At 43.8% G+C, this 17,150-nt stretch overlaps 1 protein-coding gene across 1 annotated transcript in view; it reads right to left on the bottom strand.

Moving 5' to 3' along the window:
- LOC126481822 (protein bric-a-brac 1-like) overlaps positions 1–17,150 on the bottom strand; it is a 1,776,705-nt gene that overhangs the window by 1,699,801 nt on the left and 59,754 nt on the right. The gene's annotated exons all lie outside the window — the stretch shown is intronic.

Genomic DNA, 17,150 nt, shown 5'->3' with positions numbered 1-17,150 from the left:
TTGATCTTGTAATAGACAAATGGCGAACACACACACACACACACACACACACACACACACACACACACACACACACACAGAGAGAGAGAGAGAGAGAGAGAGAGAGAGAGAGAGAGAGAGAGAGAGAGAGAATTTTTAACAGTTGGGAGACAATCTAGGCCGCAAGATATAATAACGATCAAAGCATTCATGCCGTGTCCACTGGAGTTGCAAATTAACAACAGGGAAATTTTAAATTTTGTAATTCTGGCGAACACTTGTAACCCGCAAACCCTGCAGTCTGTTTTTTCGAAACAAAAGCAACTAAATGTTTGCACGGTAATCAAAAAATTGCATTAAACCTTTCCCTGCAAGTACGTAGATTGAGCTGTAATAAATGACTGACATGTTGGGAATTTCGTGCAGATCACGGAATAGTTGCAGTAAATAGCGAAAGCTGAGCTGCAGAGAAAGATACACAAAATTACTAAATACATGAACTTACATGTAATGATTCTTACATAAGACGAAAGGGAACGTACATATACTTTATCAGCAACGTACGAATGTCAATCCAAAGGTAGGTTTCCACCACACCACAATATCTTGTTAGGGGGGGGTCTTATTGGTGGTGGTATGCAATTGCCTACCTCAATCTGAGAGCAGTTACAGGACTGTATACAGTTCAACATGAAAAGCGAACCACGATGCAACTTTACTTTCATTTTCAAAATCACAAAGTTCCAGAAGATGAATGTAACAGTATCAACCTACAAATGTCCTATTACCAACGGCAGACAGAGGCCCGGACTTCACATCTGTTATATGATACGTAACATCCAAAAGACTATGGAAATCGTGCTGATAATTTTAACAGGTCTTCTACATCAATAATTGGCTGCAGAAGGATATCTTAACTTTCCGTTGTGTTCTGTTAGGATACAGTTCCAATTTTCGTTGACCCAAGTGGAACGTTACGCCCATCTATCATTAAATGCGAAGATAAATTTTTCTTCTAAATTCAACAAGTTTCCTTGACTAAAAATTACACTTTTAGTCCCCTGAATACTATTACGGGTCGGGCACATACTGTGTCGGGTGGCACATTCGTTTTCTTAACTAACTTTTCACATTATCTGCCGAGTGCCGATTCAAGGTATTTCTGCTGCATTGTAGCCAATTTTCTGCTTGGACCTCAAATTTTACAGACTTTGGCCAAATTCTCATATGCTCTCACGCTGATACTCCGCCTCTCAGGAATCTGAACAAGGCAACTTTTGGGCGTTCTTACAGTACCGACGAAATTAAAGTCACGCACTTGCATATCAAATCCTCTCAAGCTGTCGATGAACGTCTGCGTAAATAAATATTTCTGCGGTATATTTCTTGCATCATGTTTTTCATACAGCAAAGGAACGCGAGAAATGTTAATTTCTAACATCTCGGCGAGAATGCTGTGATGCGAAACGGAGCGGCAAACTCAGCTGCGAACAGTTGATCTTTGGTAGTTATTTTTCTATTTTCCAACTTTTACACCCGTAAAAAGGCCAAACTGCAGACAAATGCATTCGTTGCATGTGTACTTATTTCCAAACGGATGTCCTTGCTAGTGGGTTAAGTTCTTTCCCAAATCAAATGCAATTTTGGCCTGCTGTATTCTGCTCACGTTGTGCTTCCGGCTTCTACCATCCCTTCTGATCCTTCTTCCCAAATAGGTTATTTCCTTTATCAAATCTAGTTTCTGTCTTCCAATTCCTATTCTTAATGGTAAGCGTGCACTTTTATCACTAAACGATACGACGGAACCGTATCGAATGCCTTCGCTACAGCGCTAAGGATCTGAAGTATGAACAAAACGAGCTGAGTTTCGCGAGATCTCTGTTTGCAGAACGCATGTTGATTTTCATGGAGATTTTAGCTCTCCCAAAAAGTCATAATGCTTCAGCATACAACATGTTATATATTTCTACGACAGAGTGATGTCAGTTTCATATACCTAAAAATTATGCGCTTCTATCCGATTACCGTTCTTGAATCACTTGGTATCATTCGCAGAATCAGCGACCCACGATAAACTGCTTTGGAGAAGGGCAATTTCTTTCGTATCGTCTTTGTAGAACCTCACAGGTATCTCATCCGGTACACCCGACTTTCGCCTTGCACTGCTGGGCAGCTTTAATTTTCTCCTTATTTCGCGAGCACTTAGCCGTACCTTAATAATCGCCATTTGTACTTTCTAAATGCTTCCAGTGACTTCATACCTATGTTTTTTATGGTACCTCGATCCAACGAGAAAAGATACTAAAATGAGAATACAGGAATAATTCGCACGACATTTAAAAGTTTCTTGCCTGAGTATGTATAATCTCAATCAAAATATATCCTCACAAGTTGTCAGTGAAGAGCATTGTATATAGTAGGTAACTATTATAAAGCGGTAACATTAGTATCTGAGTTACCTAACCCCCTTCCCCCACCTCATATTGTCGATTCGGTCTGGTGTTCAAAATCACACACATTTGCTTAGCATTTTTTTCTGTAATTCTGAATTTTACAAAATTCTTGCATTTGTTCGAAAAGGCACATCATTTTGCCCTCTGGACGAATTTGAGACTCCATAGATGTCCCGGATCCTCTGTACCATTAACTGATGAGACCCTTTGAAGTGTTGGCACTAGACCACAAGCACCAAAGTGTTTGCCATTCAAATTGTCACGCCATTTTTATTTGGGAGTATACAGCGTGCGAAATTTAGTACACAGACCTGGCACTACCGGCAGCCACAGTGGCCAGATATGGAGTCGAAATGAGCGTTGATCACAGATATTGGTATGGAATTCCCTGCTGTTTAAATTCTATGCCATAGTTCATCCAACCTAGTAGGCACCGTGTGATGGAATGTCCGTACACTGGACTCGCATTCGGGAGGACGACGGTTCAATCCCGCGTCCGGCCATCCTGATTTAGGTTTTCCGTGATTTCCCTAAATCGCTCCAGGCAAATGCCGGGATGGTTCCTTTCAAAGGGCACGGCCGACTTCCTTCCCCGTCCTTCCCTAATCCGATGAGACCGATGACCTCGCTGTCTGGTCTCCTTCCCCGAAACAACCAACCAACCAATGTCCGTCTCTTGGCAACCTATGACCAAATGTTTTTAATGGGCGATAAGTTTCGAGAACGTGATGGCCAGGGCAACAGTCGAACACCCATCCTGTCGAATTAGTGGAATCCTTCTCGAGGTAGTTCAGGACAGCACGGGTTAACAAATGGTCCTGTGTTATCTCGTTGAAAGACAAAGTCCTGGAGTCCTCGAAGATACTGCTCAGCCACCGGCCTTAATACGCCAGGAATGTAAACTCCGTTGTCAAATTACCAGCTATGCCAACTACTGGTGATCGTTCTCAATGGCACCTCCACACCATAATGACGACAACGAATGCAGTCTGGAAACTTCGTTCTTCTCGTAGTCTCCACTCACGCAAATATCCATCGCGATGCTGTACCCAGAACCGGATCTAACATGAAAATACCACGTGGAGCCACTCCTATGTCCAGCACCACGCCCGCAGTACTTCTGTTTGCTGTTACGTCGAGCAACAATGGCTGCCCTGCTAGAAGTCCGTGGCACTTCAGACGTCGTCGCACTTCCGTGTGAGTACTTGTATTGCGGCAAAAGCACACTTCCTCGCAAGTTAAGTGACGTGGTTGAATGAGCCTACACTGAATGAGCCTATACGGCCGAGCGAGTAGTATGTACAGGGGTAGCCAAAAATATGGAAATACCAAAAACACGACACTTTATAATGCCTAATACAGCATACGAAAACCGTTGGATTTCAAAATAGCTTTCAGTCGTCTCAGAATGGATAAATACAGTTCGTGTATTGTTTTAAAGGGGATATTAAACCATTCTTCCCTCAAAAATAGTGGAAAGTTCATGCAACGGTGATGGAGGTCGATAGCGATCACGCATTCTTCTGCTCAAAGTGTACCAGAAATGCGAAATAATATTGGACTCTGCTGATTGTTGTGGCCCCAGGAGATTTGAGAGTTTAGTCTTGTCTTCACAAAACCAGTCCTTGACGACTGATCAGGCACCCCGTCGTGTCGGAACACAGCACCACTATTGCGGAACAAAACTGTGCCATGGGATGGGCCTGTTCAGCCACAATGGTCACATAATCCTTGGCACCAATTTTATCTTGTACAGTATCCATGGGGCCCATGAATACCACGATATGGCTGCACAAATCATCACTCAACCCCGCCTATTTTCTCTCTTGGGACGTAAACTCGGCCAGTAATCGGAAAAAAATGTGAGAAGACTCATTCGAGCATATTACCACATTTTCCTGTTACGGGCATTTGTATCACTGATCTGTGGTTTTGGAATTCCAGCTCATCCTTTAATTCCCTGTTTGTAGGGCAGGGGGCTTCCTACGTGTTGTTTGGGTGCTGGCTGCGTTCGCAAGTGCGACTTTCAGTTCTGCAGTGACATTTGCAGCTGTCGTCTTATTTCTCATAAAAATCCGCTCCAATGACTGTCCGTCACGATGTCTGAACACACACATTTGACCACATTGTGACTTAGCGTATGACATTTTCTTTGCTTTCCCTGTATGCGCTACGAATCTTCGATACTGTACCTCAAGAAACACCAACTTGGGTTCCCTTGTTTGCGAAAGCACCCCACCCCACCGCACTCCACCCCACCCCCCTCCCCCACCCATAAGAGCACCAACAATTTACTCACGTTCGAATTCACTTAGCTCCGATACAACGCACTCACAACCAAAGTGAACACTGTTCTGACCACGAATAACACTTGAGACCTATTGAGAACTTTGTACTGGTGCCGTTCGTGGTCAGTTTACAACAGCGCAACGTGCAGACTTGGCTGTTACCTGCATTTATATCCAAATATGAATTTCTCATCGTTTTTCCATTTGTTTTCCAACCCCTGTACGTGTTCTCAACCGCTAGTCGCATCGGGCCGCTGAGATCATGCATGGTGTTGAGTATGATACTGCTGGTCTCATTGATTTTAAAAAGTCTTGAGATCCAGACCAACGCGAGCAGCAATGGCGCGGAAGCATGGACCTCTTTCTCGACAGATCACGAATCTGTCGCCGTCGAAATCTGAGACGTGCTGGTAGACGTTTCTCCTTACACAATTTGAACTCTTATCTTCTCACAAACAATCAACATAAAAAAGCGATTACTGACAGAGTAACCCACTACGCAAACTTTCCTTACATACAGAATGTATATGGCGATACACTCACCTACAAGGGTGGGATGGTAAGAATGGTGAGTTTCCCTGAAAGAATGGAAAAATTTTGTTCCGCCTTTGCGGTTGGTAAGCTTGATTATTCCAAGGATCGCATAATGAATTTCAACAATATACAGGGTACCGTTCATTGTGGACAGCCGTCTGAATTGGTTAATGGGTCGACTGCAATTAAAATGGGAGAAATCGGGTTTCGTGCTGTTATCAAACACTTTTATTTGACTGGTTGGACTGCCGCACAAATCAAAACAGCATTATATGAACTGACGTGGAATCTGCACCATCACTGACTGCAACACCCCACACATCAACGATAACAATTGGGAAAGTGCATGAATTGAGGTTTGAATTGGTTCCTCATCCACCACATTCACCAGACTTCGCCTCGAAGTGACTTCTTTCTGTTCCCTAACTTGAAACTTTGACATGCTGGGTGAAATTTTTATCGAATGAGGACGTTATAGTCGCAGTTAATGAATATTTTCCAGAGTCTGACACCTATTTTTCCGATGGGATGGAAAAGCTGGAGAACCGCTGAACCAAGTGTACAGCTCTCAAAGGAGAACAGGTCGGGACATAAGGTGAGTTGTTTACGAAACAGGCATGTTTTCTTGCTTTTTGACCATACTTATCAAATCACCTTCGTACTCCGTGCGGTTGTGTCGCAGTGTTGTTCCTTTGTATATGCAAGCGACCTTCATGGTGCTGCAGTTTTAATGGGCAGCACTGTAATTAGACAGCGGGTGCATCGCATCTGACAAGCCTCGCTGAACAATCATTTCTACAAAGAACGTTTTGGAGGCGCTTACGGATTACTCGTTTTCAGTAGAGCTCACGGAGTGGGCGAACGCGCGCAGATAGTAGTAGCGTGACACGTAAGGCGACGTGGCCGTGGTGCCCACGGCCTGTCCGTCAATCGCGGCGGCGAGCTGAGCGGGGAACAAAGCGCCGACGACAAAGGAAGAGCGACAACGGCTGCGCGGACAATCGGCCAGCGGCGTATCGGCGGCTCTGGGCACCTCGGCGGCGCCCACAATGGTGGCGCACAAAGGCGTCGCCGCGGCCATCGTCGCTGTCCGCCTCGAAAGTTGTCGCCGCGTCGCGCAGGCCCGCGGGCGCGCCAGTCTGGTGGCCCGCCGTCTAGGGGTGTATCGGCACTCGTGGCGCCTCGTAACGGGGTGGCGCGTGCACTGCTACTTGCGGCGGCCATGACACGACGCACCACCGCAGGGCTGTGGCGGGTGCGAATGGAAGAAAATTTCACTCTCAGTCACACAGCTACGGAGATGCCCCTTTGACTCCATTTCAAGCTTCAGTCCAAATAAAGCAAAAAAGTACCTACAGAGCGGCCAATGAGAAGAAAATGGGACTAGTTCACTTCCATATATGTCGTGTCTGTTCATTCGGACGTATCCGAAACAACAGATACCATTTTGATCCAGCATCCATTTAGAATTAAGAGACAGAGGAATTACAGACACTGGCTGCGAGTGGGCATTCATTTAAATCAATGGGAAAAGTTGAAAATTTGCTCCGGACCGGAATTCGAACCCAAGTCTCCTGTTTACTACGCAGATGCCTTACGGACACAGTGATCTTCGTACCTGCACGGTCTACCGTAGCACCCCAATTCTCACTCGCATTCGGGAGGACGACGGTTCAATCCCGCGTCCGGCCATCCTGATTTAGGTTTTCAGTGATTTCCCTAAATCAGTCCAGGTAAATGTCTGGACGGTTCCCTTCAAAGGATACGGCCGAGTTCCTTCTCCATCCTCCCCTAATCCGATGAGACCGATGACCTCACTCTCTGGTCTCCTTCCCCAAAAACAACCCAACCCCCCAATTCTCACCTTCTCCACTTAGTGTTAATGTAGAGCCCCTTACCCATTATTCTCATTCTCGCGGCATTTCGCCGATTACCGTTAAAGAGCTCGAGTCTAGCGTGCATCCGCACTGAAGACATTGTTAGCCGTCCTCAGTATAAAGTACGTACATTTCATTCACGGCAACACCAAAGTACTTCTGTGTTCGATGACATTCCCATTTCTCGTAACAGATACGAAACGCTCTTGGTTGAATTTTCTTACACGTCACCTACAAACAACACTACACTTCCCGCGAAACTGAAACTGCGCCGGGTCGGGACACGAACCAGGAAACTTAGCGGAGCCAACCACGTAGGTGAAGTACGGCATCTGGCACACAGTTTTAATTTGCTACGAAGTTCCTCAGCAGCGAACATTCCGCTGCAGAGTGATGCATTCATTAAGGTAATACCTCGAATGTTCAACAGAAACTGAAGCATTAGATTGACGCATAAGTTCGTAGCGTTTTTGTTTTGCGTGTTGGTTTCCGGTTGCTATAGGTTTATTTATTGAGTGTCATTTTTTATTCTTAGCTCACTACTTCTATTTGAGTTTTCATGTTGCCATACAGTCATTTGGAGATAGTGGAGCAGTGGACTCAAGGAAATGGAGTACCAAATGGAGACACTGGAACATTTTCGGCAATTTTTCTGTTTGAGTTCAGTAGAGAGGTGACAGCAGCCGAGGCAGTCAGAAACGTTTGCGCCGTGTACGGGGATAATGCCACTGGACACAGTACAGCAAGAAAATGTTTTTCTTTTTTTAATCAGGGTCGTTTTTGATATTAGTGACGTTCAGGCAGACCTTCGGAGTTTGATGCAGGTCTTTTAAACGCATTATTGCATAATCTTCCACGTCAGTGTACTCGACAACTGGCAAATGTGATGAACTATGATTATTCCACCATCGTGCGGCGTTTGCGTCCAACGGGAAAAGTTCAAAAGTCGAATGCTCTAAGCCAAAATCACAAGAGTCAGCGTGTGGCTATATGTCCATCTCTGTTTGCTCGACATCAATTGGTTCTTCAACATGAGCCCAACCCAATAACGATACTGGTGACGAGAAATAATGTCTCTGCTCACATAAGGAAAAAGAAAGGAATCATTGATGCCAAACAAAGCAGCAACTCCTCGTACAAAGAGCTGCGCGCATCCACGAACAGCGACAGTCTGGTGTTCTTCGAACTGCCTCCCCAAGGACAATAAATGTCACTGCTGACATTTACTGTCAGTAAGTGAGACGTCCTGCCGACGCAATCCAAGAACAACGACCAGAAAGACTGAGTGAAGCGATGCTATTCCACGACAACATCCACACGTATTCGGCTAGAAAACACTATACAGGTGTTGGGTTGGGAAGTCATTCCGCACGCGCCTTGGGCACTTGATCTTGTACCCTCAGGTTTTCACCTTTCCCGCTCACTATCGAACAACCTTCAAGGAACTTCCGTTTCGGATGGAAATACGTTCCGAACACGGCTCGACGATACCTTCGCCTCAAAACTACGTGATATACACAGTTGCGGAATCGAAAAGTTACCCCAGTGTTGGCATACTGTGGTAAATAGAGAAGGAGAATATATTACTGATGACTAAAGTCACTGTTACGTGTATCTTTTGTGTTTCTTAAACTTATGGAAAAATAATAAGAACTTATGCACCAACCCAAATAACGTCGGGCATGCATGCCCCAATGAAGCTTAAAAGAGCACATATGTTCTCATTATACAAAAACAATTAATAAGACTAAGTAATTTATATGATTGTAAGTTATCCTGTGTATACTTTTTATGAATCAATGAACAGTGTGCAATAGGGACCAACGGAATGGGGCAGTGCTGTTGTTAGGACGCTTGGCATCAGGAAAACTGTAGTTGCTCTGTCTGGCCATCCTAAATCATTTGAAGCAAATGACAGGATAATTGCCTTCGGTAGGCCATGGCCAAACCATCTGTTCTATCCTCGGAGAGACATCTTTATATATCCTGTGTGTCTGAACATTTCAGCTATTTATTTTCATTGTATTCAAATGGTTCAAATGGCTCTGAGGTCATCAGTCCCCTAGAACTTAGAACTACTTAAACCTAACTAGCCTAAGGACATCACACACACTCATGCCCGAGGCAGGATTCGAACCTCCGACCGTAGCGGTCGCGTGGTTCCGGACCGAAGCGCCTAGAACCGCATGGCCACACCGGCCGGCCTTCATTGTATTAAGATAAGTTCTATATCGTTATTAGATGATTCCTGGCTGAATAAACAAATAAATGGATAAATATTTCTCACTAATGATGCTAATGCCTAATGGGAAGTATCGTCTGTGTACGATAGGAAGGAAATACACAATGACTTTGGCAAAATTTAAATTTAGTTCAATGAAAAATGCTTTTATTTACATGTGGATAAATGGTAAATATACTCGTGACTGATTGTAGGATTAGTGACTAATATCTGGAACACGTCATATCCTTTGAGTATTTAGGGTGACTACTAAGAAGGGATATGAAATGGGACTTTATAATAATTTGGAAGGGTTCTTATAAAGAGCGTTGCACTTGTAGAGGGACTCGCACATACGACAGTACGACCAATTCTTGAGTACTGTTCCGGCTTTTCGTCTCCTAACCTTTGTCGTCATGAAAGCCGACGTCGAATGAATTTGCTGCCAGGTTCGTAGCAGATCACTATAGCCCATAAGAAATTTAACAGGAATAACGACGTAATTGACGGTCCTCGTAGAAATAACGAAATAAATCTCGTGAAACTCCGTTTGGTAAATTCAAAGAACCTGTGTTCGAGGACGACTGGGTGATCGTTATGCTGTCACTATCGTTTATCTCGCATAACTATCATGGCAATAAGACAAGACAGATTAGAGCGCGCATAAAGGCGCACAGACATTGATATTCCCCAATGCACTTGATTATAAATGAAAAGCATTGATGATCACCGAGCGAGGTGGCTCAGTGGTTTGCACACTGTACTCGCATTCGGGAGGACGACGGTTCAAACCCGCGTCCTGCCATCCTGATTTCGGTTTTGCGTAATTTCCCTAAATCGCTTCAGGCGGATGCCGGGATCATTCATTTGAAAGGGCACGGTCGACTTCCTTCGCCATCCTTACCTAATACGGTGGGACAGATGACCTCGCTGTTCGGTACCCTCCCCACAAATCAGCCAACCAACCATGGATGATCTACAGAATTAATTTATTTCGTTAACCGGTTTTCGACTTGTCGTCAGAGACTATACAATATTGATGCATAACATTGCAGAACATGAATCTTCCTGGGAGATTAAAACTGTGTGCCAGACCGAGACTCGAACTGGGGACCTTTGTCTTTCGCGGGCAAGTGCTCTACCATCTGAGCAACCCAAGCACGACTCACGACCCGCCGTCACGGCTTCAATTCTGCCAGTACCTCGTCTCCTTCCTTCCAAACTTCTCAGAAGTTCGCAGAAGAGCAAAGGTCCCGAGTTCGAGTGTCGGTCCGGCACACAGTTTCAATCAGCCAGTAAGTTTCATATCAGCGCACACTCCGCTGCAGAGCGAAAATCTTATTCTGGAAACATTGCAGAACATGATACACATTGTATTTCATCTTTGACAGTGCCATGGTAACGTAACTGAAAATGGTGTGTGTGTGTGTGTGTGTGTGTGTGTGTGTGTGTGTGTGTCGGGTCGCGATGAGGCTGAAGAGGAGGGGGAGAATGTGGTAGAACAACTAATACCCAACGAGACAACTGCAATTGATAATCACAACAGAATTAAATTAATATAACAGTATTAGAGATGAGTACGTATGACATACGGAAGGTGATGCAGAAACGGTGTACATCTACAACTACACGATTGCTCAGTAATTCACTATCAAGTGCCTGGTAGAGGGTTCATCTGAAAACCTGCAAGCTACTTTTCTACTGTTCCATTCTCGAACAGCGAGCGGGGAAAACGAAAACTTGAATCTTTCCGTGCGTGTTCTGATTTCTCTTATTTTATTACGATAATTTCTCCCTATGTAGGTGGGTGCCAACGAAATATTTTACACTCGGAGGAGAAAGTTGGTGATCGAAATTTCATGGGGGGTCCTGTCGCAACGAGAAACGCCTTTGCTTTGATGACTGTTAACCCAATTCAGGTACCATATCCGTGGCACTTTCTCCCCAGTAAAGATAGAATTGATAATCGTAACACGAAAGACATAAGCTGAATTGTATACCAGTGATATGAAGAATTATCTCTTACTATAGGGAAGATACATACATAATAAGTCAACAGAATTTGGGAAAAATGGAGTAAAGAATGGGACGAACTGTGGGACAATTGGAGAAATGTGGGACTTGGTTGAAGTTTAGGAGACGAGAAATGTTGACTGTGGTCATGCAATTTATTAAAAGTGGACTATGTCCAGTGATTTTCGGAGCTTCAAGGAAGAATACGATTTTGATCTCTGATTGCTAAGAGGAGGATCTGGGACTGCAGCTGGCTGCTGTGGCCCTCACTCAGCATATTTCCACAATAACGTTTGTGCATCTCTTTTATAATTATGAAGTTGTTATACCCATAAGTGACGTAAGAACCAGTTAACAAATGCGTATATGAACATTACAGTTATCATTTACTTGTTTTGAGTTAATCCTCTGGCTCGCGCAGTGGTCTCGGGGGTCGCCTTTAGTATTTGTGAACCATCGCGTTAGCGCACGGTAGCGCACCACAGTTTTCTCTTGGGAGATACGAAGATATACTTTGCATACAGATTGTCCACCACGAAAACCACAGTAACAATGCCATAATCACTAAAACGAGATGTGTGTATGTATTATTAACCACCCAGGGCAACAACTGCAGCGATATTTGGATAAGCAAGAAATTACACGATGCCGTCCGACTGGTTTTTACGGCTGTACGTCTATGCACCCGGCGACCAGGACACACCTACTTGTATTACATTAATATTACACTGTCGTATGAAATGACGATATTGGACGAATATTTATTAGTATTTGTAGGTTATAATTGCCGCAGATGACTAATTGTTGATGCTGTACAGCAACCAGCCACAAATTGGTTTTAGGTTACTTTATTTATTTGTTTCGTATCTACACAATTCATCTTCAGCTTTCATACTTTCGTCGAAACATATGATGCGTTTGTTTACTAGTGAGCTGCTCTATGATAATCAACAATTCACAGTTACAAACGCGTAATAAAGATAGTTGTTCTACAGACTTGTGTTAGAATGCGGCTTACGTGAAACGTCCGTCTGGAACATTTGTTTTCACAGTTTTCCGCCACATTAGTAATGGCAATTTCTGAATAACCTAAAACCTATTTGTGGCTGGTTCCTGTACACCAACAATTAATTTCACGCAACACCCCTGGTCTCCAACCATGTCTTCATTTGACAAAACTGCAAATGGCTATGTATTTCAATCTCTGTATCGATTATACTCATATAATTAACAGACATTTAGCATAGAGTAGGAAAAGAAGTAACAAATAGCTTATGTGAGTAAAGACGAAAGAGAACGTCGTGGACTGTGTTTAAAGCACAGTACATCAGTCAATTCCCTTCTGCTGCATTTTGGTGGAATGAATTGGTTATGTGAACTTCGGATGGACAATTTTAATATCTTCCAGGTTCGCACTTCAGGGACAGAATCTACTCACGTCATTCGTAAAAAAGCAAGTACATTGTGCGTTGGCCTAGACGTCAACTGCGTCAAAAAATATGACCATTTGTTTTATCAAAGACACAAAGGCTTTCACTACGCCAAAAAAATTCTCCTTTCATCTCTGCATAGAAATTTATCAGTCATGAAGTCTTACGTACGTACTTTGTGACGGACTGCACTACATGGCTCAACACAAATTGACGTCCACGCTTTAAACATACGAGTATATATTCAGCTACAGCAATAATATCATCCTGGGGATCTACGTCTGAGAATTTTCTTCAGAAAGAAACGAGAGAAAAATATTCATTACACGTAAAGCCTCTACGAAAAGCTGCTTGAAACGCAAAATAAAATTCTACGAAATCATCTACACAACATTCGAATTCATTGATAGTTAATATCGCGAAACATACGGTTAATAAAAATGTTTAAAAATTTATGGTGAAAACCAGATCTCAAATACCTAAAGGGAAATTAAAGTACGTGACTCATAAAAAATTTACGCGGGATTTGCGTTGTTCTGATCATAACCATACCATACAAAGGGCGGCCAACAACTTTCTTTCGCTTGGAATCGATTTATTAGGTTATATGAACGAAGGTGTGTGGCATAACGGATGAGGGGGAGGGGACATAGGGGGAGGTGGGAATGGCTGTACTACACGTGGAAGTTTATGCCGACCAATATAATGTTTTAGCCTTGCTTATTTTTGCGTGTGGAGTGGAAAATCAGGTAGGTATCACCTCCCCCCCCCCCTCCCACAATAGCGTCGTAACGTTTTCTAATGGTGCTAGTTATTTTCACTACGTAAAGTATTCCCTTAAATGATTGGAGACCATCGCAAACTTGTTATGTAACTTTTCAGTTAGTTTGTGTTCGTATTCCATCAACAGCAATGTCATATGAGGCAGTTTCTGGAAGTTTTGAAGTGGTGATTTAGGATAAATGTAGAAAGTGTAGACGTGGATTAGCGTACTGGAATATGAACAATTTGTTCAGTGTTTTACAAGGACCTTCCTGGTTGCTTATCGGTTGTTTGTGAGTACCACAATTTCTACGAAATAATTCTTTGCAGCAGCTGCATGAACAGGTTAGGAATAAGTTCTCTCTTGCATTCATTCCTGACAGTGATTGTATCCACACTCACGCAACATGTGCATACAAATGCTCAATCTGGCTTACTGATGCCCATGATAAACACTTTACGAGTAAAATGACAACCGAGTGAAAAAAGCTTTTAGCGTGCACTGGATGTAACGTAGTCAGTCGTCACTGAAAATATGCAGCCACAGAACACAACATCGATTCAAATGTTGCCTGTTTTCATGCACATGAATAAATTAAAATAAAATGTGCAACTGTCATACAGACTATCTTACACAGAAACATACATTAAATATGAACAGAGCTAATTCGTGGCGCGCAACATATCGCACAGCTTCAAAAGATAGGAAGTCAGAACAACAGATAATTTGGTGAAAGGAAACAAAGCCACAGATTTACTGACAATTCCTCTCGACCTAACTATATTACCTCACGGGTCGAAAAGTGGTCCTGATCGCTTCACAGGAATCAAGAAACTGATTTACTGCAAGCAACTGACATTGTTTTTGATCTTAATAACAATTTCGTAGACGCTTGGCACTGAGTGCCACCACTCAGTATGAAGGGACCGACACCAGCCATGGGGGCGTTCTCTCATTAGCGAACAGAGTTCATTCTTGCAAGATATGACGCACAGCTATCCCAGGAAAATTACCCCGAACAAAGGCCACGCTGGCCAATAAATGTGTACAAGTAGGAAATAATTTTAATCGACGTTAGACATCCCAAATAAGAGTTAAACGAATCTACGACGATTTCTAGCATGTGCTAAACTTTTAAGGGCCGAAAAACTGCAAATTTGGGGGTTTATTTCAGTTTTTCGCTTACGACTCGAAAACGATACATCCTTTGTCACAGATTTGGTTAAACAAAGCGGAAGAATACATAATGTTGGGGCTGCAAAAAGCTAACTGAATCTGGTTTCTGAGATTGAAGGGGAAAAAAAAGAGAGTACGATTTAACGACCCACTGATGACGAGTTCATTAAAGAACGACAGTCAGCATAAGAGATTTAGCGAGACTACTGTATAAGCTATATGTGTCTAGCTGGACGGGATAGGAACACCATTACTCTCAAATCTATTTCAATACGTTATCTACCACGCGCGGCGCTCGTCGGAGCCTCTGACAAAGTGACTCTAGCTCTCACATGGAAAAAATACAATTGCATACATCTTCACAACTTGCACAGAAGCCAGACTACAGGTGTCAAAGGACAGGGAGGGGAGATAGCAGTTGAGAAGGGAGTGAGACTGGTTTGTAGTCTTTTACTTAACGCTCCCAAATACCGCGTATTACAGAAGGATGCAGATAAGAAATTAACAGTTTATCCGCAGAATCAGCGAGAAGAGGGATACGTGTAAATGTAAACTAGCGATGGGGGAAGGATAACATATGTTAAGCCACCAATGAAAATACGAAGGAGCTGTAGAGGGCAAAAATTGTAGGAGTAGAAAGAGATGGAAATATACACAACACATAATCGAGGACGTTGGGTGCAAGAACAACTCTGAGATGAAGACGTTGACACAGAAGAGGAAGTCATGGAGTGTCGTCTCAAGCAAGTACAAAACCGATGAAGAAGAGATGTGTTTCTTCACCGTCACAGTGGAACTGATCTATAAATGAGAGATAGCTCAAAATTCTTGCACACAATTAGGGTCATTAGTCAAAGCATTCCCCAAACAATCATTGAGATATTCGTTATAGTTTGGTACTGACAACAATATTTATCACAGTATAAAAACCGCAACACTATTTCACTGCGATACCATTTTCTTTGGAACCACTGACTGGCCGGCCGAAGTGGCCGTGCGGTTCTAGGCGCTGCAGTCTGGAACCGCGAGACCGCTACGGTCGCAGGTTCGAATCCTGCCTCGGGCATGGATGTGTGTGATGTCCTTAGGTTAGTTAGGTTTAACTAGTTCTAAGTTCTAGGGGACTAATGACCTCAGAAGTTGAGTCCCATAGTGCTCAGAGCCATTTGAACCATTGAACCAACCACTGACTACACAGCTTGCAAAAAAGAGTCAGACTACAGACAACATTCACATAAGTGGTTTATGCCTCCAATTTCCTTTCCTGATGCTGAGCTGTGAATAAGACAAGTAACTTATTTTACTACAACAATAATATTTAAAAATGTAGTTCAAATATCACCGAAATCATCACCATGTTATAAATTTTTCGGGAAATACACATATAAAAAAAAAGTTTTGCATCACCTCGGTTCCGGGAGTCCCGGAACCTGTACAGAAAACTGGAATAGAGTTCAACATAAACATCATTTCCGCCCTTTTTATTGTTCATGAAAACCGCACACTGCATGTTGTACCACCATACAGCGAGACCTTCAGAGGTGGTGGTCCAGATTGCTGCACATACCGGTATCTATAATACCCAGTAGCACGTTCTCTTGCATTGATGCGTGCCTGTCTTCGTCGTGGCACACAATCCACAAGTTCATCAAGGCACTGTTTGTCCAGGTTGTCCCACTCCTCAACGGTGATACGGCGTGGATCCCTCAGTGGTTGGTGGGTCACGTCGTCGACAAATAGCCCTTTTCAATCTATCAAAGGCATTTTCGATAGGGTTCATGTCTGGGGAACATGCTGGCCACTCGAGTCGAGCGATGTCGTTATCCTGAAGGAAGTCATTCACAAGATGTGCACGATGGGGCGCGAATTGCCGTCCATGAAGACGAATGCCTCGCCAATACGCTGCCGATATGACTGAACTATCAGACGGAGAGTGGCATTCAAGTATTGTACAGCCATTACGGCGCCTTCCATGACCACCAGCGGCGTACGTCGGCCCCACATAACGCCGCCCCAAAACAGCAGGGAACCTCCACCTTGCTGCACTCGCTGGACAATGTGTCTAAGGCGTTCAACCTGACCGCGTTGCCTCCAAACACGTCTCCGACGATTGTCTGATTGAAGGGTATGCGACACTCATCGGTGAAGAGAACGTGATGCCAATCCGGAGCGGTCCATTCGGCACATTGTTGGGCACATCCTAACGCGCTACATGGTGTCGTGGTTGCCAAGATGGACCTCGCCATGGCCGTCGGGAGTGAAGTGGCGCATCACGCAACTTATTGCGCACAGATTGAGTCGTAACACGACGTCCCGTGGCTGCACGAAAAGCGTTATTCAACATGGTGGCGTTGCTGTCACGGTTTCTCCGAGCCATAATCCGTAGGTAGCGGCCATCCACTGCAGTAGTAGCCCT

Source organism: Schistocerca serialis, chromosome 5, assembly GCF_023864345.2.
Source record: "Schistocerca serialis cubense isolate TAMUIC-IGC-003099 chromosome 5, iqSchSeri2.2, whole genome shotgun sequence".
Taxonomy (NCBI): Eukaryota; Metazoa; Arthropoda; class Insecta; order Orthoptera; family Acrididae; genus Schistocerca; species Schistocerca serialis.
This window is presented reverse-complemented; position numbering and strand designations above follow the sequence as displayed.